Consider the following 21,089-nt stretch of genomic DNA (forward strand, 5'->3'; position numbering starts at 1 on the left):
AATATTTCAGGAGCACAGAGTGTTTTATGTTATGCTCCCATCTATTTCTCTAGCCACTCAGTACCCTTTTACATGCCCGGAAAGAAACAAATCAAGTCCACAACTTGAATCATATCTTTTTTATCTTTTTTATAAGAGAAAAAAATGTCTTACCTTGCATGGACCTCATTGTAGCCTTCCAGAACTCAAAGGGAGCATACAAACAGGAGGGGAAATGGCTGTTTACAAGGGTGGGCAGTGACAGGACAAGGGGGAATGTTTTTAAACTGAGACAGGGGAGGTTTAGGTTGGATCTTAGGAGGAAGTTTTTCACACAGAGGGAGGTGATTCACTAGAACAGGTTGCCCAAGGAGGCTGTGGAAGCCCCATCTCTGCAGGCATTCAAGGCCAGGCTGGATGTGGCTCTGGGCAGCCTGGGCTGCTGGTTGGCGACCCTACACATAGCAGGGGGGTTGAAACCAGATGAGCATTGTGGTTGTTTTCAACCCAGACCATTCTATGATTCTGTAATTCTATGTAAAGCATCCTCTGGTCATATCTATTATTTTCTATAAATAATTGCCAATTCTGTTTGTGCACACGTACGTGCAAAGGCACAAGCACACACAGGCCAAAATGAGAAATACATCACTTAAATATTAGAAGCACAGAATCATAGAACCATTGAAATTGGAAGAGACCTCTAAGATCATCCAGTCCAACCCTCCACATACCACCAGTATTCCCCACCAATCCATCTCCCTCAGTGCCACATTTCTGCAGTTCTTGAACCCCTCCATGGACAGTAACCCCAGCACCTCGCTGAGCAGTCTGTACCTCAGCTATTCTATGATTCTAACCCAAACATTATGGGTTTCTGCAATCTCCTCTCAAAACCAGACCTCTGAAGTATGTCTTACACATCTCCAAGCAAAACACAAGTTCACACATTTTCGTTCACTTGAGATTCTCCTTGCCCACCATGTCCGTGTCATGAGTATTTGAAGAGCTGAAATACAGCAAAGCTACTGACCAGCGGCTCCTCTGCCCTGTGCTCTGCTCTCAGATGGGCCAAGTTAAATACTCCGTCATTCACAGAGCAGTTATTCAGATGAGGATTAACCACAAGGAATGAGGAAAATCGAACTTGAGGGTCTGCAGCTTTCTGGCAGTGTCACAACTATCCAGCTGGAGCAGATTTTAGTCTCATAGGTCACGGCTTGGTGAGTGGCCAAGCAGAGTTGGCCAAAAAACAGGAGGAAATGGGGATGAGAGGAGCTGAGATCCATTGAGGAGGGAACAATGGGACAGGGAAACTATAAAGTGTTGATGTAATACTCTCCAAAATGAAAAGCATCCTAGAGAGCTGGAAGTAGTATTTACCCACTTCTCCCCAACTCACCGATGAGGTGAAACTGAAACATAAGGAAAAGAAACCGAATAAGCAGATAAAAGCTTTCTAGGAAGGCTGTCAAATTACACAACTTCTTTCTCATGCAAAGGCACTTCATGACCAGTGCAACAGGATGCAAAAGGAAATACTGGTAAATGTAAGGGGACAGTCCTGCTACTTGGAGAGGAAGAATCACTTTTCTCCCACGGTATTGATCACAGCTGTTTTGTTGTGATGCAGGGCCAGGTTAGTTCCACAGATGTTCTTCTCCTGTTCAGTTATAGTGTTCATTATATCAAAGACATGCACTTTCCAGGTTCAGAAGTCATATCCAGTGTTCCTTTGATATCACAACTATACCCAGGAGAATGAATGAATTTTGCAACAGCAAAGGTGACATCAAGAAATATACCTTTAGGAAGAAATATTCTGGAAGGTGAAAATAGAAGAGATTAATCTCTACTGTTTCTGACTCCTCCATAAAATAGGGTGGCAAGGAGAGTTCGGGGATCTGACAACCAGATGAGAAAAGAAGGGAAATCCATTTTCATGCAGGAAAGCCACCAAGGAGAAGAAGGTTTGCAACGGATGACTGAAGAGGATGCATGGGGTGAGGAGAACAGAAGGAGAATAAGCACAGCTAAATCAGGAATTTGGAAGAGGAACGAGGATGGAATGGTTAGGATGAATAAGAAGTTGAGAGAGGAGGAATAAGGGTAGAATAAAAGATAAGGCAAGCTGCATACTGTGTTAGCTAAATTTCTGTATTTAAGTTGTATTTTGTTACTGTGGGGCTGGTACTGGAAGATTGGCATTACTCAAACCCTTCATTTGTGATCTGGGTGGTAGGACAGAACCTTCACCATGTTTGCAGATGACACCAGGTGAAGCAGTAGTTCACATGCTGGGACAGAGCTGCTATTCAACAGTACTGCTATCCACAGTAAAGGAATGATCCTACAGAAACTTCATGAAGTTTAGCAAAGACTGAAGGTCTGCACTTTGGACAGGACAAGCTTGTCTAGTCTGGGGACTAATTGACCATAGCTTTGCCAAAGTAACTTTGCTAAAGGGGACCTGAGAGTACCAGTGGACAACAAGTTGTCCATGAATCAACATCATGCCCTAGTGAGGATGAAATCTAGCTGAGTATTCAACTACATTCACATAATCTGAGTTGAGAAATCAATGCATGCTGTTTTTCCCCTCTACTTGGCACCTATAACATCACATCTGGATACTGTGTCCAGCTGTTGGCCTCCCAGTGCAGAATAGATACAGATGAATTGGAGCAAGTCCAGTGGGGCCACCAAGATGGGGCTGGAGCATGTGATGTCTGAGGAAGATACAGAAAGAACAAGATTTTTTCATCTCAAAGAAGAGACCATGGAGGAAAATCTTTTGTCAATACTGGAAGGGCAGTTAGAAAGAAGACAGATGTTGGTCAACACTTAACATTGGAGTTGATCCTGTTCTGATCTGGGAGATGGATTGGAGCCCTCCAGAGACCCCTTCTAACCTGAATTATCCCATGAGTCTCTGAGAAAAAAAAAAAAAAAAGAGGAACAGGTCATCTTTTTAGGAATGGGTAGAGAAAATTCTGAGGACAGCCTCTTAGTGGTATCTACTCAATGCACTGCAGCTGTAGAATGGATTTGGCAGTACAAGTGTCCTCAGAGTTGGTAAAAGTTGTAGATGTTGATGTCAGAAGTGGGTCTTCTGGGAAAACCACAGTCCAGCTACCCAGTTAGCTGAACCTTTCTTCATCTATCAACTGTATTAAATATATCTCTGTCACATCACATGGTGATGCCTACATCTAGTCACCAACACTGAAGTATCTTAAGCCTGGTCTAAAGGCTCAAGTCATCTGCTTAAGCATATAGAAAGCAGGTTTAGTCTTTGGCAAGAAACTGGTGGCATTTAGGATGTTCCTGATGTTTGGGCTTCAAAAATACAGAATTTCCAGGTGTACAATAGCATCCAGAGGAAACCTTGCTATTCCAGCTAGCCTCCAGCTGGAGGCCAGGTAGCACACCCCAGGGTATCTCAAAGGCCACCAAATATGTTTCTGAGCATCCGGTCAAGTCCAGTTGGATAGAACAGTCCAAGTCTGTTGCATAAGAAGTTAGAATTAGTTTGAAGCACAGATACTCCAAGTCCTTTGCTTTACCTGGTTGTTATGTTAGATCTGGTCTCCTAAGTTTAATGTCACTTCACTCTCAAAACCAGAAATCAAGACTGGTTTTCAGCTAGGAAGTGTTCACAAAATTTTCTGTCTGTGCATATTCAGTGTCTTGTTATGTGTTCTTCTTTTCCCATGGTCTTATTGCTTTTCCAGCCTCCTTCTTCCTTAGGCTGCTAACAGGGAGGCTTTCCAGTAGATACAATGGAGTATTGCTACAGAGTAATGCTACAGAATGTCACTTCATTTGGTTTGCATCATGCACTTCCTACTGCTCTTCAGTAGACCTCCAGGCTCACCCACATGAGGTATTCTCAGGTGTCTCCTAGCAGGATACCTGAGTTCTCTACAGTGAAAGAACCCACTTACTGTGGTCTATGAAGCAATGCATCAGCTTGCCCAAAGAAGTGTTGGATACCCCACCCATGAGGATATTCAAGGTCAGGATGGATGGGGCTCTGAGAACCTGATAGAACTGTGGTATTCATGTTCATTGCAGGGGATTTGGACCAACTGGCTTTTAAAGGTCCCTTCCAACTCAAATGATTCTATGATCCTATCATCTCAAGGTCTGAATGTTTATTGTCTTTTTCTTTACCCTTCTTATTTCACAACTTGCCTGTTGAGATGTAGGTCTTGTGCAAGAGTTGTTATGGGAATAAAGCCTTATCTCAAAGAAATATCTTCCTTTATTTGGTTCAAATAAAAAGAGTTTATTTCCCTTACTTTCTTTCCACTTCCTCCCAACCTCCCTCTCCCCAGAATAAACCATTAAGAAAAATCTAAACATGTAACTAAAGATGATAAATTTTGGATAAAAATGCTCCAAAGATCCTTTCTTTTCCACTGCAGAGCTTCAGACCCCTCTACAAATTGGAATCAAAGACACAACATGATAGTATCTGAGTTGTGACAGCGTGGCAATCATTTTGCTGGTTGAATCAGTGCAGTTTTGAAAGACAACCCAGCCATAACTGAAAGAGAACAAGTTAGATTCTGATCACAAGCCAGACCCCACTAACTGTCTACTCCTCTCCCTGCTTGTGAAGTCACAGAAACCATTTTTCTGCTTTTCTTGACAACTGGGACAGGTTGAGATGACGTTCAGTATCAATTACATCCTGACTAGGGATAATTTCCCTGTCCATGAGACCCAACTCATGGCAGCTGCTGCTATCCCCCTTCTGCTCTCTTTGCTATCCTGAATGCACTCCTCAAGATCACTGCTCCTTTCTCTCAGGAATGAGGTTACAAAATGTGGTGAGGTTTTCCAGCCAGACGCTGTGAGAGAGTTCAGAGGGGATGCAGCAGCCACTGGGATAGGTGTGAAAAATGGGACCTTTGCAGAAAGGTTATGAGAATGGGTTCACTGTGGAAGGAGGAGAATTAAAGCACATAAACAGAAAGGGATGTTTTAAACATTCTGAATCAGTAGGGAAGAAGGGAGAAAAAAAAAACACCACAAAATAACACAGAAAATATAAGTCAAAAGTAGGGTGGATTTTTTACAGTCTTAGTAGTGGTGTAAATGTAAATGTACCTTGGAATTGATCCTGAACCCCAAAGACTCAGCAAAGGCTCCCTCCTGAAGGAGGTTGTGTGCAAGGGGAATGGAGCAAATGCTTTCCCATCAGTTTGAACCTAGAAATATTGGAATGTGAATTATTCAGACCTTCTGAGATGAATCTAACTATCAAATCAGTCTGAGTGCTCAAATCTTGCTTGCTTTGTGAATGAAAAATGTGTTTATTTCTATAAGGATGATTCAAGTGGAATATCCTGCTTTGAAGCAACCCTTAGGTGGCATAGTTTCATTAATACCAGAAAAGGCACTGATGCTGTGGACGTTCTTTTTTGGTGACATCAGGTGATGCTCATCAGATTCAGTGCAAGAAAAATGGATGTAAACAGTTCTGATTTCAGCAACTTTGGACTGTGCTCAGAGGACAATCAAGGTCAAAACTGGTGGCTCCTTCAAGAATGGGGGGTCTGTAAACAGTATTCTTTATTTTCTTTTTTAATGTATTTCTTGCTTTCCATCCCTAGATGTTCTTTTTACTCCATCCTGACCACAGCCTTCCTCCCCTCTGCTCTTCAGTGGACTCTTCTTGTTTGTTTCAAGCTGTCTGCCCGAAACAAGACATAAACCCAATGAAGCCTGATCCCAAGGTGAACTTTTGAACTGAACTATATTTGACTGGAGATTAGGTCAAAGGAATTTACGACCTATCTTTCACAGAGATGCAAGGTTTCTCTCTTCCTTGTTTATTATTCCTATAACATTTACATTTTTAGGAATAATATTGATTAGAAAAAAAAATTGTTGTAATTGGAACTGTCAGTTCAATGAAACAAAATATTGTAATATCAACCAAGTCTGCACTCTAAGGGATGCAGAAAAGCATGAATTATGGGTTGGCACCATGTCAAAAATGCAGCTATTGTTCTCAAAAACAGGATGCAGACCAAAGGGAAATGATGTCTAGTCTTGACTTTTCATAGTGGAAGCATTAAAAAAATAATAATAATAAAAAATAAAAACTCCTGTTGAAGAAGTAAAAGGTCAAATTTTCATGGGAGAAACTTCTTTTTCCTGAGTCTGTTGATTTCCATTATGTAAGGATTTGAATCACTGAGCATAGCTAAAAATATTTCTTCCATCAATCAGCATGTAAAATGCATTACCCATAGCACATGAAGAAGACTTCAGAGCAACAGTTGGTATCTCATACACCTGGAAAGCAAGATTTTTTCACTTGAACCTACATAAAATTCATGTAAAAATCTATATATACTCTTCAGATGTAGGTGGAGAAAGAACAGTTTTCTTTGAATTCCTCAGTGGAGCCCTTGCTGGCATTACAGATGAACAAATCAAAGGGTCAGGACTGCCTTGTGCTGTGTGCATAAAAACACAACAGGAGTTCTTCCAGTGCAACTCAATTAAAAGTTGGTTGAAAGAAGTACAACCTGGCTCCTTCCATAGATTCAGAGGACCTAGAATCATAGAACTGGAGAATCACTATAGTTGAGAAAGACCTCTCAAATCACCTAGTCCAACCCCAACCCACCCTCACCATGCCCAACAGCCACATCCCCAAGTATTATGTTAAGTCTTTGGTGAATTTGCAAATGCCATTCTCTGTCTCTCTAGGTCCCCAGGGACTGGAGCTTAACTTGAGGTTTCCAGTTTAACAAGAAGACTGGCTGACTCCTCTGTCAAGGCTCTACTGTATGGGGCTTATTTCTATTGTCATCATAAAGGGATGCTGCCCTCCTCCTTCTGTTCAGCTGCAAAAACCCATGTGTGGTTTCCAGAACGGGACTGGACTCATTCAGTGTGAGAGACCACCTTTCTGTGGTTTAGCCACAGTGGGACAGTATTTTAGAACAGCTCCTCATTGCAGTGGAAGGAAAGAGAGAAGGATGGTTCTGTGTGGTGAAAAAATCCCCAGGGGGCTCAGCAGTAGACTTCTTGCCTCTCTAGGATGCACTTGGATACAGCGACAGGGAATAAATCATGCTTTCTCTGGGTCAGGGCTAGTTGGTACTACTGTTTTCCTTTCACACTGTAACATGCGTCACAAATCATGCCCTTTTAACTCAACACTATATCAGGCTATGAGTACATTGCCCCATCAAAGAAACAGCCCCCTGAGGAGGGATGCTTCAGACAATTCCTATGCCAGGGAAAATGCTTCTGGGGAAAGGCAATGGAAACCTCCCCCCAGCAGCTCTGTCTTTCTCTTTGACCTCCCCTAGGGTACATCTTCATGGATTGGTGCAGACAGATGGTATGTTTACTCCGCCTGTATGCTGAGCTGGTCGGCCACAAGCCAGTCTTGGCTCTGATCTGCCTGGCTTCTTGTGCCTGAGCTCACAACCTCCATCATGGACTCTCCAGAGGCACATGGCCCCCAGACATAGTTGGCTCATGCCCTACCAGCTTCCCTTAACACTGACAGCCTCAAAGTGAACTCAGTGGCTGAAGAGCCAGGAGGTAATGTAGTTGCCCAATATCATTCTCTTCTACTAAATTAAGGAAATGTCTAATGAAAGTGGAACCAGACATTCTACTTGGTCTAGCAGTGATGATGCAATAACCAGACAGTTACTGGTGTTTAGTGCTGTTTTTATACAACTTGAAAAAATCTATTGCAGAACGAGCGCATGCCATCATTGTTTATCGTACCTAGTCTAAAGAATGTTCCAAGGATCATAGCTAATGTCACAAGACCAAAGTAGTTGGTCCAACAGGCAACTGGGATGTCTTTGCTATATATGGTTAATCAACACAAGCAGCCTCATTTAATGGAATCAGAAAATCATTAAGGTTGGAAAAGACCACTTAGATCATCTAGTCCAAACATCAATCCATCTCCACCATATCCACTTTCCACGGCCCTCAGTGCCACATCCACACTTTACTTGAAATCCTGATTTCCTTACAGGGTCCTGTGAAAAGCCAAAGCTTTTGCAACTCTGCGGAGAAGAAATACATTTGATGCGTGTGGATGAAGGAGTAAGCAATGATGGAACAAGTTTTAATATCAATTCACATAAATTGGTAGGTGTATCATCTGAGCAAGGATTACACTGACTGCAATCCATTCCTTTCCAATGACAAATAGTGGTCTGAGTCTTGCCCTGCTTTTTGTTGCCTCTGCAATATTATGGCCAACCTACAGCAAACCCAAAAGGATCATGGGACAGAACTGAAACTCAGGTACTCCCTGGAAGCAGACCTTAGCCCTTTGCTCACTTTATGTCCTGGAGAGAGAAGATAGGTTGGGAGGACATAGAGAGGCTGCAGAGCAGCCCAAGGGAAGGTTTTTGGCTGATTCAGCAACGTTACTCATGCAGACTCTTTGGCTGCCTGCTCCTGACTGGGGCTATTAACAGATAAGCAGCTCCCTGATTATCAGCTACAGAAACGATAGTTGGTTTAGTGAGCCAAACATCACATTTTTCTCACCGTGGGAGGAATGTCCCAATTGGAGAGGCGTGGAAAATAGCCAAAGGGGCATGAGAAATCAACAGAGGTGTGGGCAGAAGTCATATAAAGTATCAGACACTCTCTTCCTGGGGTACTTTGAGGTCTCAGTCTCCACTTGTGAGGTCTCATGTAGGATGATCTCATTGGCCCGAGGAACACATGAATATGGGGTTCAGGACAGTGGTTTTACCTTTCTGTTGCTGTTTTTTTCTCTACCTAGTTATCTAATGGCAATTTAAAGGGAAAATAAACAAATTTCCTCTTGGCATGGCTTTTCTTTGTGTCCTCACTCCCCACACAAGTGACTTTCGCTTGCTGTAGTTAGTGAGATTTGTGTTGTTCAATTATGGTCCAAACCCTGTCTTGAATCACAGCTCATGGGAACTGAATGGCCAGGAGGGCAGAGGTAATATCATCACTAGGTAATAATGGAAACCACGGTCAATTCATCCTTATTATTCATGATTTACAGTGTTTGAATTAATTGCGATTATATGAATATCTAAGCCCCTGTCACCTAAGGTGGCCCAAAATGCTGCACTTCTATGTAATTGCTGGGCTCTTGTTAAGTATTGCAAACAAGCCTTGGAGGAGTTAATTGAGTGTAAATGTGTAGGTGGAAACTGAATGTAGAAGTGACTCACAGTCACTTGCTCGTATCCCAGTATTGTTTGCACTGCTGGTACTGTTTGTAGAGCTCCAATTTCTGAAAATTGGCAGCTTTAACTAGCCCAGTCGAAATAAACAACAATATGGAATTAACATCAGAGAAATAAACACTATAAAGATTAACCAATACATACAAATAACAGTTACCCACCACCTCAAGAATGAGAGGTTACACATGTTGGAGAGGTTGCTCTTCTCAGTAAGGTTAATTGATGGCATAATCTTAAAAGGTCCACTGGGAGGTTTCAGCTGCATATCTAAACAGAGGGTGGTGAAACTCCTGCCAGGAGTTTCCAGGGCATCGCTGCCAAGTTGGACGGGAAATCTGAGAACCTGCTAAGGAAGCTAAAGGAGCAAGAGGCGAACTATAAATTAAAACCAGACAATAGGACACTGTGTGCAGAAAACTTATGAAAAGTTCCTACGTATGCACAGTATTTGTTTAGGATTTCTCAAGCTGTTCATGCTGCTATGGCATGCAAATATCTGGCTAATTGTTATGGAATCTGGGCAGGACAGGTAGATATTTCCAGACCTTTCCATCTGAGAAAGAAAAATCCATTTTCTGTGGATTATCAGCCTGAACTTCAACTGCAAAAGGCAATTTTCAGTGGAGCACACATCATTACTGCGCAGAACATTTTTTGAACAAGGTGTCATGTATATTTGAGTTACATATGGTCCTGAAGTATCTCGACTCACAGAATGATTAATGTTAGAAAAGACTACTGAGACCATCTCGTCCAACCATCAACCCATCACTCACCATGAACAGCACATGGGTCTCTTATCCAACGGGGAAGATGTCATGATGCTGCTTGTGTTCTCTGTCCAACTCATAAATGCTGAACGGCTCTTACCACTGACAACAACCCTAAACACTTGGAGTCAGGCTGCCTTCTTTAGAGGATACTCAGAGAGATCTGAATACTTGATTCTTTATTTCAAGAACAATCTGTTTCTGTAGGGGTAATATTGAAGAGTTCCTTCTCCTCCATCTCATTAAGGGCTTGTAAATCTAGCCTTGATTTCCATTTGTTTCTAATCCAAATATGCCGTGTTGCATTGCTCAATCTAATTGTTTGCTCCAATAGAAAGTGACTTGAATATTACACTTCAAATTGATCTGACCTATCTGTTCAGTCTCTTTTTTGGTGACTGCAACAGAAATATGTCTGCAGAGTTAACCTTCACAAACCATAGCTCCACCAGCTCTACACAAGCACAGTCACCATTCAGAGCAGTACACAGAGCCTTAGCTGGGCCTGAGAACTGTTCATTAGCTCATAAGCTGCCACTTATGTGTTTCATTTTCTGGAAAGAAATGTCACTGTGAATTTATAGCTGAAAGCAATTTGCAGTAGTCCAAGTGAAATACAAAACAGATGCCTTCAAGAAGCAGAAACAGACCTGAGCTGACTGATGTCTCTGCGTTGCAAACAACTTTGATCCACATTTCAAAGACTGAACACTTCCAAATTTTGTTCTTTCTTCTCTCTTAAAGGATTTGTCCACTTAAAAAATAATCATATTTAGTGTGTTCTATTTTTTCTTATAAACAATATAATAAAACCTAGTCATCGTTCCCTAAAATCTCTTTCCTGTATTTGGCCTGTTGTCTGTTTAGAAATGTTTACTCCCACTTCTGACTGTTAGAAGGTTTGTCTTCAAGACTGCGCTAAGTAATTTCAGATTTATTACGTTCTAAGCTTGGGATTCCAGTCTTAAGATGTGCCGTTTGACACTTGAAATATTTCATTTACTTCTATGGCATTACTTGAGAGACTGGAAGATCTGGGGCCCACATACGTCCAGATAAAGTGTAAGTACATCTGGCTGAACACATCAAAAGCACTGGGTCTTAAAACGATCCAGTGTAAAACATTGCATCACCGCTATTGGAAAACTGGGTCTCAGGGTTTTCAGAACATGTAGATGGCGTTCTGACATCAAGAGAGATTGCAAACATGTGCTGGAGGATCAACAGAAAATGGGAAAGTATTGGAAATATTATTGGGAAAATGAGTTTGATTCCCAAAATTATACTTCTCATTACAAGCGTTGTCTGTTTCATCGTGTGTTGAGCTGGGAAAGACATCAAAAAGGAAAAAACTACGTGTGTCATTAATGAGAGCAATACCAACAAGAGTAATGATGCACTGACACTGGTAATTAGAAACACTGCCAAGTGTAACAGAATGGACTAGCATCAAAGGAACTGTATATAAGAAAAATATGCAGATTACAAAGGGAGACTGTTAATGATATACAGAAATCACATAATAATCTAATGATTAACAAACAGTCATCTGAAATCTTGCCATAGACACTTAAGTAACTTAATTATTTACGTAGCAGTCGTCCTTTTTTCCCTTTCCATAATATTTACTTTCCTACTTTCATATGCACTTTTCCAAGTAAGTGACAAAACTGGAAGGTTTTGGACTGAACATCACGTTTCTGTGTACCTCTGTTATTGAAAAGTCATGTAAAAAAAGGCTTGTGTTTTGACCTGGGAACTCTGAAAGCAGAATGAAGCATTTACAGCACTGGCGCAGAGCAAACAAGCCCAACAGTTTCTAGGAAGTGCCGCTCACTATTTGATTATTGTGGAAATGTGGTTTTTCTTTGTTTTGGTTTGGTTTGCCTTTTCCCCATCTTCACTTTTTACCAGAACTCAGAAATGCTATTTGAAAGCAGACAATTCAGCCTACACAAATAGTCCCTTTAAATGCCCATTAAAGGTACAGTGCAACAAGAGCAGCACTTATCATCCTCCAGCATCTAGGAAATATTCTGATGTCAACTGCAAACGACAGAAACACTCTTCTTCTTGCAACCAAAGTGGAGTGCTGAAATTTTAAGATGCACTTTATCCAGCAAGCCCTGATGGAAGGATGAAAACAGCAGATGGGAGAGAAGAGCGATGGTCATTTCCCTCTTCCCTCTGTTTGTATCACTTCTAAATCAAATTCTGTATTAAACGAGATCAAATTGTCACTTGCAGATTATCTATCTATCTATAAATATAAAAACTCTTCCACCTAAGGCTCACATTTTTCACTTTTAAATGTCTATGAAGGCTTCATTTTTGCAGATTCTATTTTGTTTTCTCTTCCTAATATCCTGAGGTAGTGAAAGTAACCAATTAACAAGGCATAACTAACAGTGGTATTGAGTTTTGCCTTGATCATTGCCTTTGCCTTATGAATAAAGATAGAAGTAAGGAAATCTCAAAAAAAAAATAAAAATAATAAATAAATTGGTTTACACTTGACTTAGTAGTTTATAATGCAGCTTAGATATGCAAAAACAAAAGAAACTAACAGATGCCCTAAGAATATTTCCTATCTGTGCTCCAGATATGGGCAATTAGTTTGTTTCATCAGTTAGCATTGGATTAAGCCACCTGTGTGTTTCTTTTCTACTGAAGTCAGCAGCATACCTGTTCTTTCCCTTTGATTGGAAATAGCTCAGACAAATACTTGCTAAGGAAATGTTTGATCCGCCCTAAGAGATTGTGTGGGGACATATTGGTCCTTTACAGCATCATCCCAACCCACATCTTTGTAGGGTTGTATAGAATTAATATCAGTTGTTGAGTCATAGAATCATAGAATCACTCAGGTTGGAAAAGACCTTGAAGATCATCAAGTCCAACCGCAGCCTAACCAGTAGCCTATCTCTTAAAAAACAACCACAAAACAATACCACAACAACAAACCTCTGCTAAATCATATCCCTGAGTACCACATCCAAGCGGCTCTTAAACACATCCAGGGATGGCGATTCAACCACCTCCTTGGGGAGCCCATTCCAGTACCTAAATCAGGTACTGGAGTCAGGCTTTTCCAAAAAGAATTTCTTCTGTGTGTCTGCAACCAGTCTTTCTCTGTTAGCTATAAAAGGAGCTCAGATGCAAACACCTACATTGCATAGATCTATACTTAATCTGGCAAATCCCATCAGTACAATGTAGATAGAAAGCATATCTTGAGAAGTTCAGGCTCAAATGTTGGTAAAAGTTAGAGCCTTGATGATGTAGCTGAGTATCTCCTACTTACTGGCAAAGTAGAGATGTCTCCAAAGCCATTTCAGTGCACGTGATGTTTATTAGAAGTAAAGCATCTATGATATCTGCTATTGAGTGATAATGTGCAAGGTTGAAGAGCACCCTTACAGTTTATAATTGTTTGCATTCTGGGTTTCTAAAGACCAGATGTTTTAGCAAGAGGATGATGAACACTGAGTGGGCAGAAGTTTTGAGGACTGGATGATGTAGAGCTAGAGATGGCACATTCTTTAGAACCTTATGTGACAATAAATCAAGCTGGGCTCCTTCAAGCTGCATCAGGAGCCAAATTCCAATTATGCCCTCCAGCAAAATCAGAATTTATAGCAGTGAGAATAGCTGTGGTCTGCCTTTGAACAAGCAGGAGTTAATCAAGTGCTGAGATGAAAGCAAAAAGTATTTGCATTTCAAGGTAGCATGAATTTAAAAATTAACTGGGGATGAACTTGTTGTTACAATGAAGTTGAATGGATACAGCATGTAATATTCAATGCAATTCACAGAATTATTCTTTGGAGAGGGCAAAGATTTCTTCCTTTGTATACGGAAAGGAGTTAAACGTCTGACTACCCATTCATCAAAATGTCAAACTGGGGATTAATGCAGAGAATCTCTTCTCTCTCTTAGCTCCTCAATGTTATGCTAAGCAGGGCTCTCCAGCCCATCTCTTTAGAAGCCTTATGGCTGCTCTGACAGTTTCTGGTGAATGGTGCCTCGTGGGTTACAAATATCAGCCATTTCTGGGAACAGCACCCGACACTTCAGTAAAGCTCAATGGAAATTTAGCCTCTTTCAACCATACTTTCAAGTTTAATGCCTTGCTAACTTCACTCTAGAAGAGAAACTGGTGTCTAATATATACATATATATATATATTTTTTTTTTTTTTCCAAAAAGCCCAAAGCCTGTTGCCAGTGGTAAAATTCTGGCATGAATAAGGGCAAGGGATTATTATTTCAATGTAGCAAATGTCTGGATTCTGGACATTTCTCCCTTGCTCTGCATGGTTTTGATCCAGATTTAGAGGCTGTGTCTGGAACTTTCCTCAGGACTGGCTGGCTCAAGCCCTCACAAATTGTCCTCCAGCAGCATTTGTGTCCCACAGGAGTAATAAATACAGATGGCCAATAGCAGAATGATGTGACAAGATGAGCTCTTCATAGAGGCTGGATTTACAGACTGCAGATATTTTTTCCTTTAGTGATATGAAAGATATAAGCAGGATCAAAGCTTCCTTCTTGCAAACATTTATACACAACCTAATCTTAATTTTTCAGAGTGGGCTAACCGATATCAAACTTGAATACATAAAGCTAAATATGTGCATGAATGCTATCAGCGTGCAGGGTCAAAAAGTAAAAGAAAGCCCCAAATATCATTAAGGGGGTGGTTAAGGAGTTATGTCTTGTCAGCTCAGATCAGACACTTGGCTCGTGCACGTCCTTAGTGCATTCAGATGCAAGAGCTGAACTCAGCTTGGACACGGGTGGTGGAGGTGTAAGCGCGCTGTACAGTATGCACAGCAATGGCAATGGTAATTGGTAAAGGTCAGCAGAAACATGCAGTCAAACCTCTAAGCCACCCTTCCTTAAAGCTGTTTCAAAAAGGTCAGCATGTGCAAGCAGTGGTTGGACAGGGGATGAGGATCATTTCCAATGGAGCTTGGGGAGTACAAATGAAAGGTCCCGCATCCCCCATTAAAAAAATAAATCTTTGCTTTATCTCAGCTCATTCTCTTTCAAGAAGGAGCAGATCTGTAGTCAAAGTCACACTTGACATTGCTCAGAAGCATTTATTCCAAACACAGCGCTCCTTTACCAACAGGAAAATCTGAAAGCAATGTCTTAAGAACTTCTTCTTTATAAATCACTTTTTTGTCGCAGTTCCAGAATTGAGAAATAGCAGGAAAAATATTGAATCTGAGTGCAAGGCATGTTACAAAAATATGTCAGCTTGTCTGGGTCTCCTCCATCTCTGAGGGTAAAGCCAACTAGCTTCAAAACCAGAGCAAGACATGCAGATTTTTGTGAGATAGGCTGTCACGTAGGGGAGGGAGAACTGTGTTGCTCAGGAGTTTGTTGATATGAGAGGTGTGCGTGGTGAAAGAGCAACATTCTGTGATTTCCTATAAAAGGCCTGGAAGGGAATAAAACCAATAAACAATTCTGACAGCGTGCTGAATAAACCTGAGTCACAGATGAATTGCAATAGCACGTTCATCGGAAACATGGGCAGAAGGGAAACACGAACCACTTACATTTCCCGGCACCATTGGGATGCACAACATTCCATGTCAGGATAAATTTAATAAGATCTCAGTAAAAGAGCATTTAAAAGCTCAGATTTAGGAAGAAAGGTTTCTCCAGAATGCTCATAGAATCATTGAATCAAAGAATGGCTTTGGGAGTTGGGAGGAGGGTCCTTAAAGAATATTGAGTTCCAAGCCCTTGTAGTAGATATGGGGAAGAACTTACTGAGTCTGGGTTGATCCAGTAAAATAAAATGGTTTACTTCAAATGAGGATGTGATGGTCTGAACTTGGATCCAGTCTGTTGGTCTAGATTTCTACTCAAACTCTCTGGAATCAGTTTTTCAATCCGGCTTGCTTCTTCAAGATGTAAAAACATGAATAGCTGAGAATTCTCAAAGCTCTGCCATGTACAGGTGAGCTGCAGCTGTATTCAGCAGAACTGGGACAAAGAAGAGATTCTACAGCCCCAAATCAACGTCTTAACAAATTACAAAATAGAACTGGGTGCACTTTTTCATTGGTCACTCTTAGAAAAAACTGTGCTTCAAGTGTTTCTGGTAACGAGGGTAAAAATATTTGTCAGGAATGAGCTGGGAAGGCTGGTCTGGTGGTTGGCAACCCTGCACATGGCAGGGGGAGTCAAAACTAGATGATCTTTGAGATCCTTTTTAAGCCAGGCCATTCTATGAATCTACGAGTTCATCAACACGTAATCTCTGGGAGGAGGCTGTTACCTTGCCAGTGAATTGCAGGAAACAAGATTTCCTCTTTCTTGTGCAGTTTCACAGAGATAAAGCTCAAAAGATCTTGGGTCTAATCCTGATTCTTGCTCTTTTCATTGAATAGTTCATTTCACCCTATCTACACTCAGTTTCTATACTCCCTACTAATGCAGAGTGTGATCTTTCCAGAGAAAATCTTTTATTGTATGCAAGAAAAAGACGGTTTTGCAATAGCACAGATAAAGTAAATTGGTGCTTTGTTACTTGTGCAAACTCTGCCTGTTTGTAGCCTAAAGATATCTCTCCCGTACTGAGGACTCCACACCTGGACACAGTACTCCAGGTGAGGTCTCACAGCACAGAGCAGAGGGGTAGGATCACCTCTTGCCCTACTGGCCACACTGCTCTTGATGCAGCCCAGGATATAGTTGGCTGTCAGGGCTGTGAGGGCACAGTGCTGGTCCACCAGCACCCCCAGCTCCTGTGCAGCAGGGCTATGCTGAAAATGTTCATCAAGAGGCTGCAAACTAAACCCTATGGCTCTAATTGCAAATGATACTAATGATGCTCAGTGCTTAACTGTTTTTACTGTTGGCTACCAAAATGAGAAGCTCCTCTCTAAGTTAAGAATCAGAACTTATTCCCACATCAGGTTTGCTAACTTCTGTGCTCTGGTTCAGGTAAATTACAAGTTTTCCATAACAGAAAGCTTGATCTCTTATTAAGGAAAGTAGACCAGCAGCTGTTTACAGATTGGAATGAATGAACAAGGGCTCTGTTCCTTCCTCTGTAACTTTGGACCAGTTTTTTGAGGTCGAATCTGAAAAAATGCTTACGCATCTAAGCCTCTATTGATTTCAGAGTGCACCAGACTTCTCCTGTGCATGTAATACCTCATCTCTTTATACATAAAATAGCAAACTCTCCTCTATTGTTCACTGCTCTGATCTGCTGACAAGTAGAATGGAGACAACGTTTTATTCAATACGTGGTATATTTAGTATACAGTTATATGTTTACAAAGCTATATATTCCTCCTCCTTTTTAGTGTTTCATTAATTGGGTATAAATTAACTAGTTTGCAGAAGAAACCAACAGCAAAGCTGGCACTGTGCTTTCCTTTTCACATTGTCCAGAGATCACATTTTTAAATCAGAATAAAAGCAGTTGTCCCAGATAAATATTTTTCCTCTTAAAAATAATTCTGATTACTTACATCTTGGATGTCTGGGGGTGCAATAGTTATCTTTGGCTGATTTCAAGTGATATTATGAGCTATCTTAATGCTTTAAATGTGACTCAGAAGCTTCGGACACCCATCTTTCAACCTTTGACACAGTTGTTAGGGCCAACACAATCCCCACGGCCAGCGTTGCTGAGTCAAACATCACACATTTGTTTTGTGAAAGGAAGGCTGTGGATGAGCAGAGGATCCACACAGGTCTTCCAAGCCAGAAGTTGGTTATCTTTCTGCAGAGCCCAAAGACCACAGCAAGTCACAGCAGACACAGATGCACTGCCTACTCTATGCACGGTAGCTTCTTGCAGCTCAGTGCCATAACCTTGCTCCATAAAGGTTTAAAAGCTTTGGCAAAAGACCATTCACAGCTTTAAGACTGGAAAAACTCTTCAGGCTCCATGGAACTTTCTACCAAAAGAGTGACAAAATACAGTGTTCTCAGGGACCCGAATGGGAAAAAAGCTCCCACAGGAACAAAGAGCCTCCACAACTATTGCAGATCTCTGTTCCAAATACAACACACACTTCTACCTCCCTTCTCAAAACTAAGTACAGAGGAAAAAAGTTGCACTGCATCCCCTTCGCCCCCAGAGAGGATGAGAGAACAAACACCTGACACATTAGTCATCGACTGGAAGACCAGAGGAGATCCTGGTGATCATCTTGTCTGACTTCTTGCGTAAAAGGCTGTTGGGCTTCTGAAAATTAATTCATGTTTAAAAGAGAGAAAAATGTACTTGGGTGACTAGGAGAATTGCTAATAATGGAAACTCAACCACAAACCCTCCTAGCTATTCCAATGCCTGTTTTAAATCTGAATTTACTTAATTTCAATCTCTAGCTTTTAAGCATCATCCTACTTTGCCTCTAAGACTGAAAATCTTCCTAAATCAGCTTCTGAAATAAGTACTGTAAGGACTTGGTTATTTTTTTCCTGTAGCTTGGACCACAATACATCCTGAGCACCTTGTAACGTCTGCTACAAGGCAAGTTTTATAATATGCCAGGGCAAGTTTAGATTGGATATTAGAAAGAACTTCTTTACAGAAAGGGTGGTTAGGTACTGGAATGGGCTCCCCAAGGAGGTGGTTGAATCGCCATCCCTGGATGTGTTTAAGAGCCGTTTGGATGTGGTACTCAGGGATATGATTTAGCAGAGGTTTGTTGTTGTGGTGTTGTTTCGCGGTTGTTTTTTAAGAGATAGGCTACTGGTTAGGCTGTGGTTGGACTTGATGATCTTCAAGGTCTTTTCCAACCTGAGTAATTCTATGATTCTATGATTCTATGATTTTCAGTGTATACATTTAAAAACAAACAGAAATGGAAAGTTTCAGAGAACAGAATCAAGAATAATTGAGATATTCATAGAATCATAGAATCATAGAATTACTCAGGTTGGAAAAGACCTTGAAGATCATCAAGTCCAACCACAGCCTAACCAGTAGCCTATCTCTTAAAAAACAACCGCGAAACAACACCACAACAACATTGGTTGAAAATTGGTACCTCATTCTAGTGAAAGTCATTTTTAAATGTCAGCTGGTGTAGGGACACCATTAGTGAGCATGATGGTGATGGGTTGATGGTTGGAATAGAAAATCTCAGTGTTTTTTCCAATCTTAATGATTCTATGATTTCATGATTCTATGTACAAGAATTGGTACCTGGAGAGACTGTGGAACTTCCATCACTGGAAACATCCAAAAGCCGTCTGGACTTTGGAACATCTCCAATGAGCAACTGGCTCTTGGTGGTCCTGCTTGAGCAGAAGCTGGACAAGAGAAGCTCCAGGCCTTCCATCCTTAGCCATTTTGTGTGAAAGTGTGTGAGAACACAAGCAGAGCAAAGTTCCCCTCGCCTTATGCACTCCAAAATGTCATCAGATTGTCATGTTCATCTGAGCAGAAACCTCCAGGCTTTCTGCTTTCCATAATCTTCTTCATCTTTGTAAACACAACTTTCAGTTTTTATTCTTTAGTATGATTTTATGTTTTCCTATGTTACAAATTATCCCCTTCCATTTTTTGCCTTCTTCATAGAATCATAGAATGGCCTGGGTTGAAAAGGCCCACAGTGCTCATCCAGTTCCAACCCCCTGCTATGTGCAGTGTCACCAACCATCAGACCGGGCTGCCCAGAGCCACATCCAGCCTGGCCTTGAATGCCTCCAGGAATGGGGCATCCACAGCCTCCTTGGGCAACCCATTACAGTGCATTACTCTGAGTGAAAAACTTCCTTTTTCACAATCTTTGTGTCATCTGTAAAATAGTGATTGTCCAACTGTATGTTTTCAAGAATATCTCTTCCCAGAATCTGGTGTTCATCAAGAAAATTGGAATTGGACTAGATGACCTTTTGAGGTCCCTTCCAATCCCTGGCATTCTGTGATTCTGTGACATTCTGTGAAAATGAGCATGAAATCAGAAGTGCTTGTTTCTATTTTTCATTTATTTCCCAACATTATCTCTGGAAACTGATGATGTTATTCATGTGCAAATAGACAGTCTCAACATTTAAATTTGCTTTATGTGGAATGCATGTGTTGTCTAGTGTCAGTACATTCTCATGTCATTTTTAAATCTACAGTATCTTATTTTAATCTCGAGTGGACATCCACCTGATACATAATATATTTCTTTCCCTATGCAAAATCTCAATGGCTTGTCCACAGTCCATTCTTTGCACAAGAGACAATCCTTGTGCAAGTCCTACAGGTCTGCAAAAGGTACCAAGGGCATCTCCTCAGTTGACTGTCAGAGGTGTCAGAGATGATGTAGTGTTTTCCTTCATTCCCTGCTGATTCCCTCCCACAGATGAGCAGGACTTTATAGGCTGAACATGAGACCAAAGGTTGCTTAACTAGACTTGTCTTCTGGAAAATAAAGGGGACAACCACAAGGTGTATGCTACCAGGAGCACAGCCTCAGACAATGTGGGAGCATCACTTGAAGCCTGCATCTGCAGACACCCATCAGAGAACAAACCCTCAGCCCCACTGATAACCTTGGTCCACCCTGTCTCACATGAGGACACAACTTTAGTATACCATCATCAGTGGGATGAGGCAGCGTTTCAGACCTGTAATGCTTTTCTATGGTGTTTTGGCCATGTGGTATCAGAAGTCAGGCCTTCTCCATGTCTCTGAAGCACTCAGATGGTTACCAACTTCCCAGCAAAACAGTGATCTCTCCCTCTGTTACGGGATCTGACTCAGCTGTTCCAGACACATGGCTTTATCATCCTGCAGGCTTATTTAACAGGTTTATTAAGTTCAGCTAGCACAAAGCAATCCATTAACACTTACTGCATTGATTAGGAGGAAGCAAAAATAAGGAGAAAGCCAAATACATGAGGCTCATACTCTTCACAGGCTCGCTTCCAGCAAATGTCCTCAGATCCTTCTCCAAGTTATTACAGGCAACACCATTTCCTTTGATCTCAAACCACTTCAGATCTTGATATGAAGTGGCCTACCACATAGCCCTCTTGCACACACATAGCTCTGACCTCAAAACCAACCCAGTGGCTTGGTCAGTGGAGAGACAACTAACATTAGCCCCATCAAGTCAGCAATCACATGG

Source organism: Excalfactoria chinensis, chromosome 1 (genome assembly GCF_039878825.1).
Source record: "Excalfactoria chinensis isolate bCotChi1 chromosome 1, bCotChi1.hap2, whole genome shotgun sequence".
Taxonomy (NCBI): Eukaryota; Metazoa; Chordata; class Aves; order Galliformes; family Phasianidae; genus Excalfactoria; species Excalfactoria chinensis.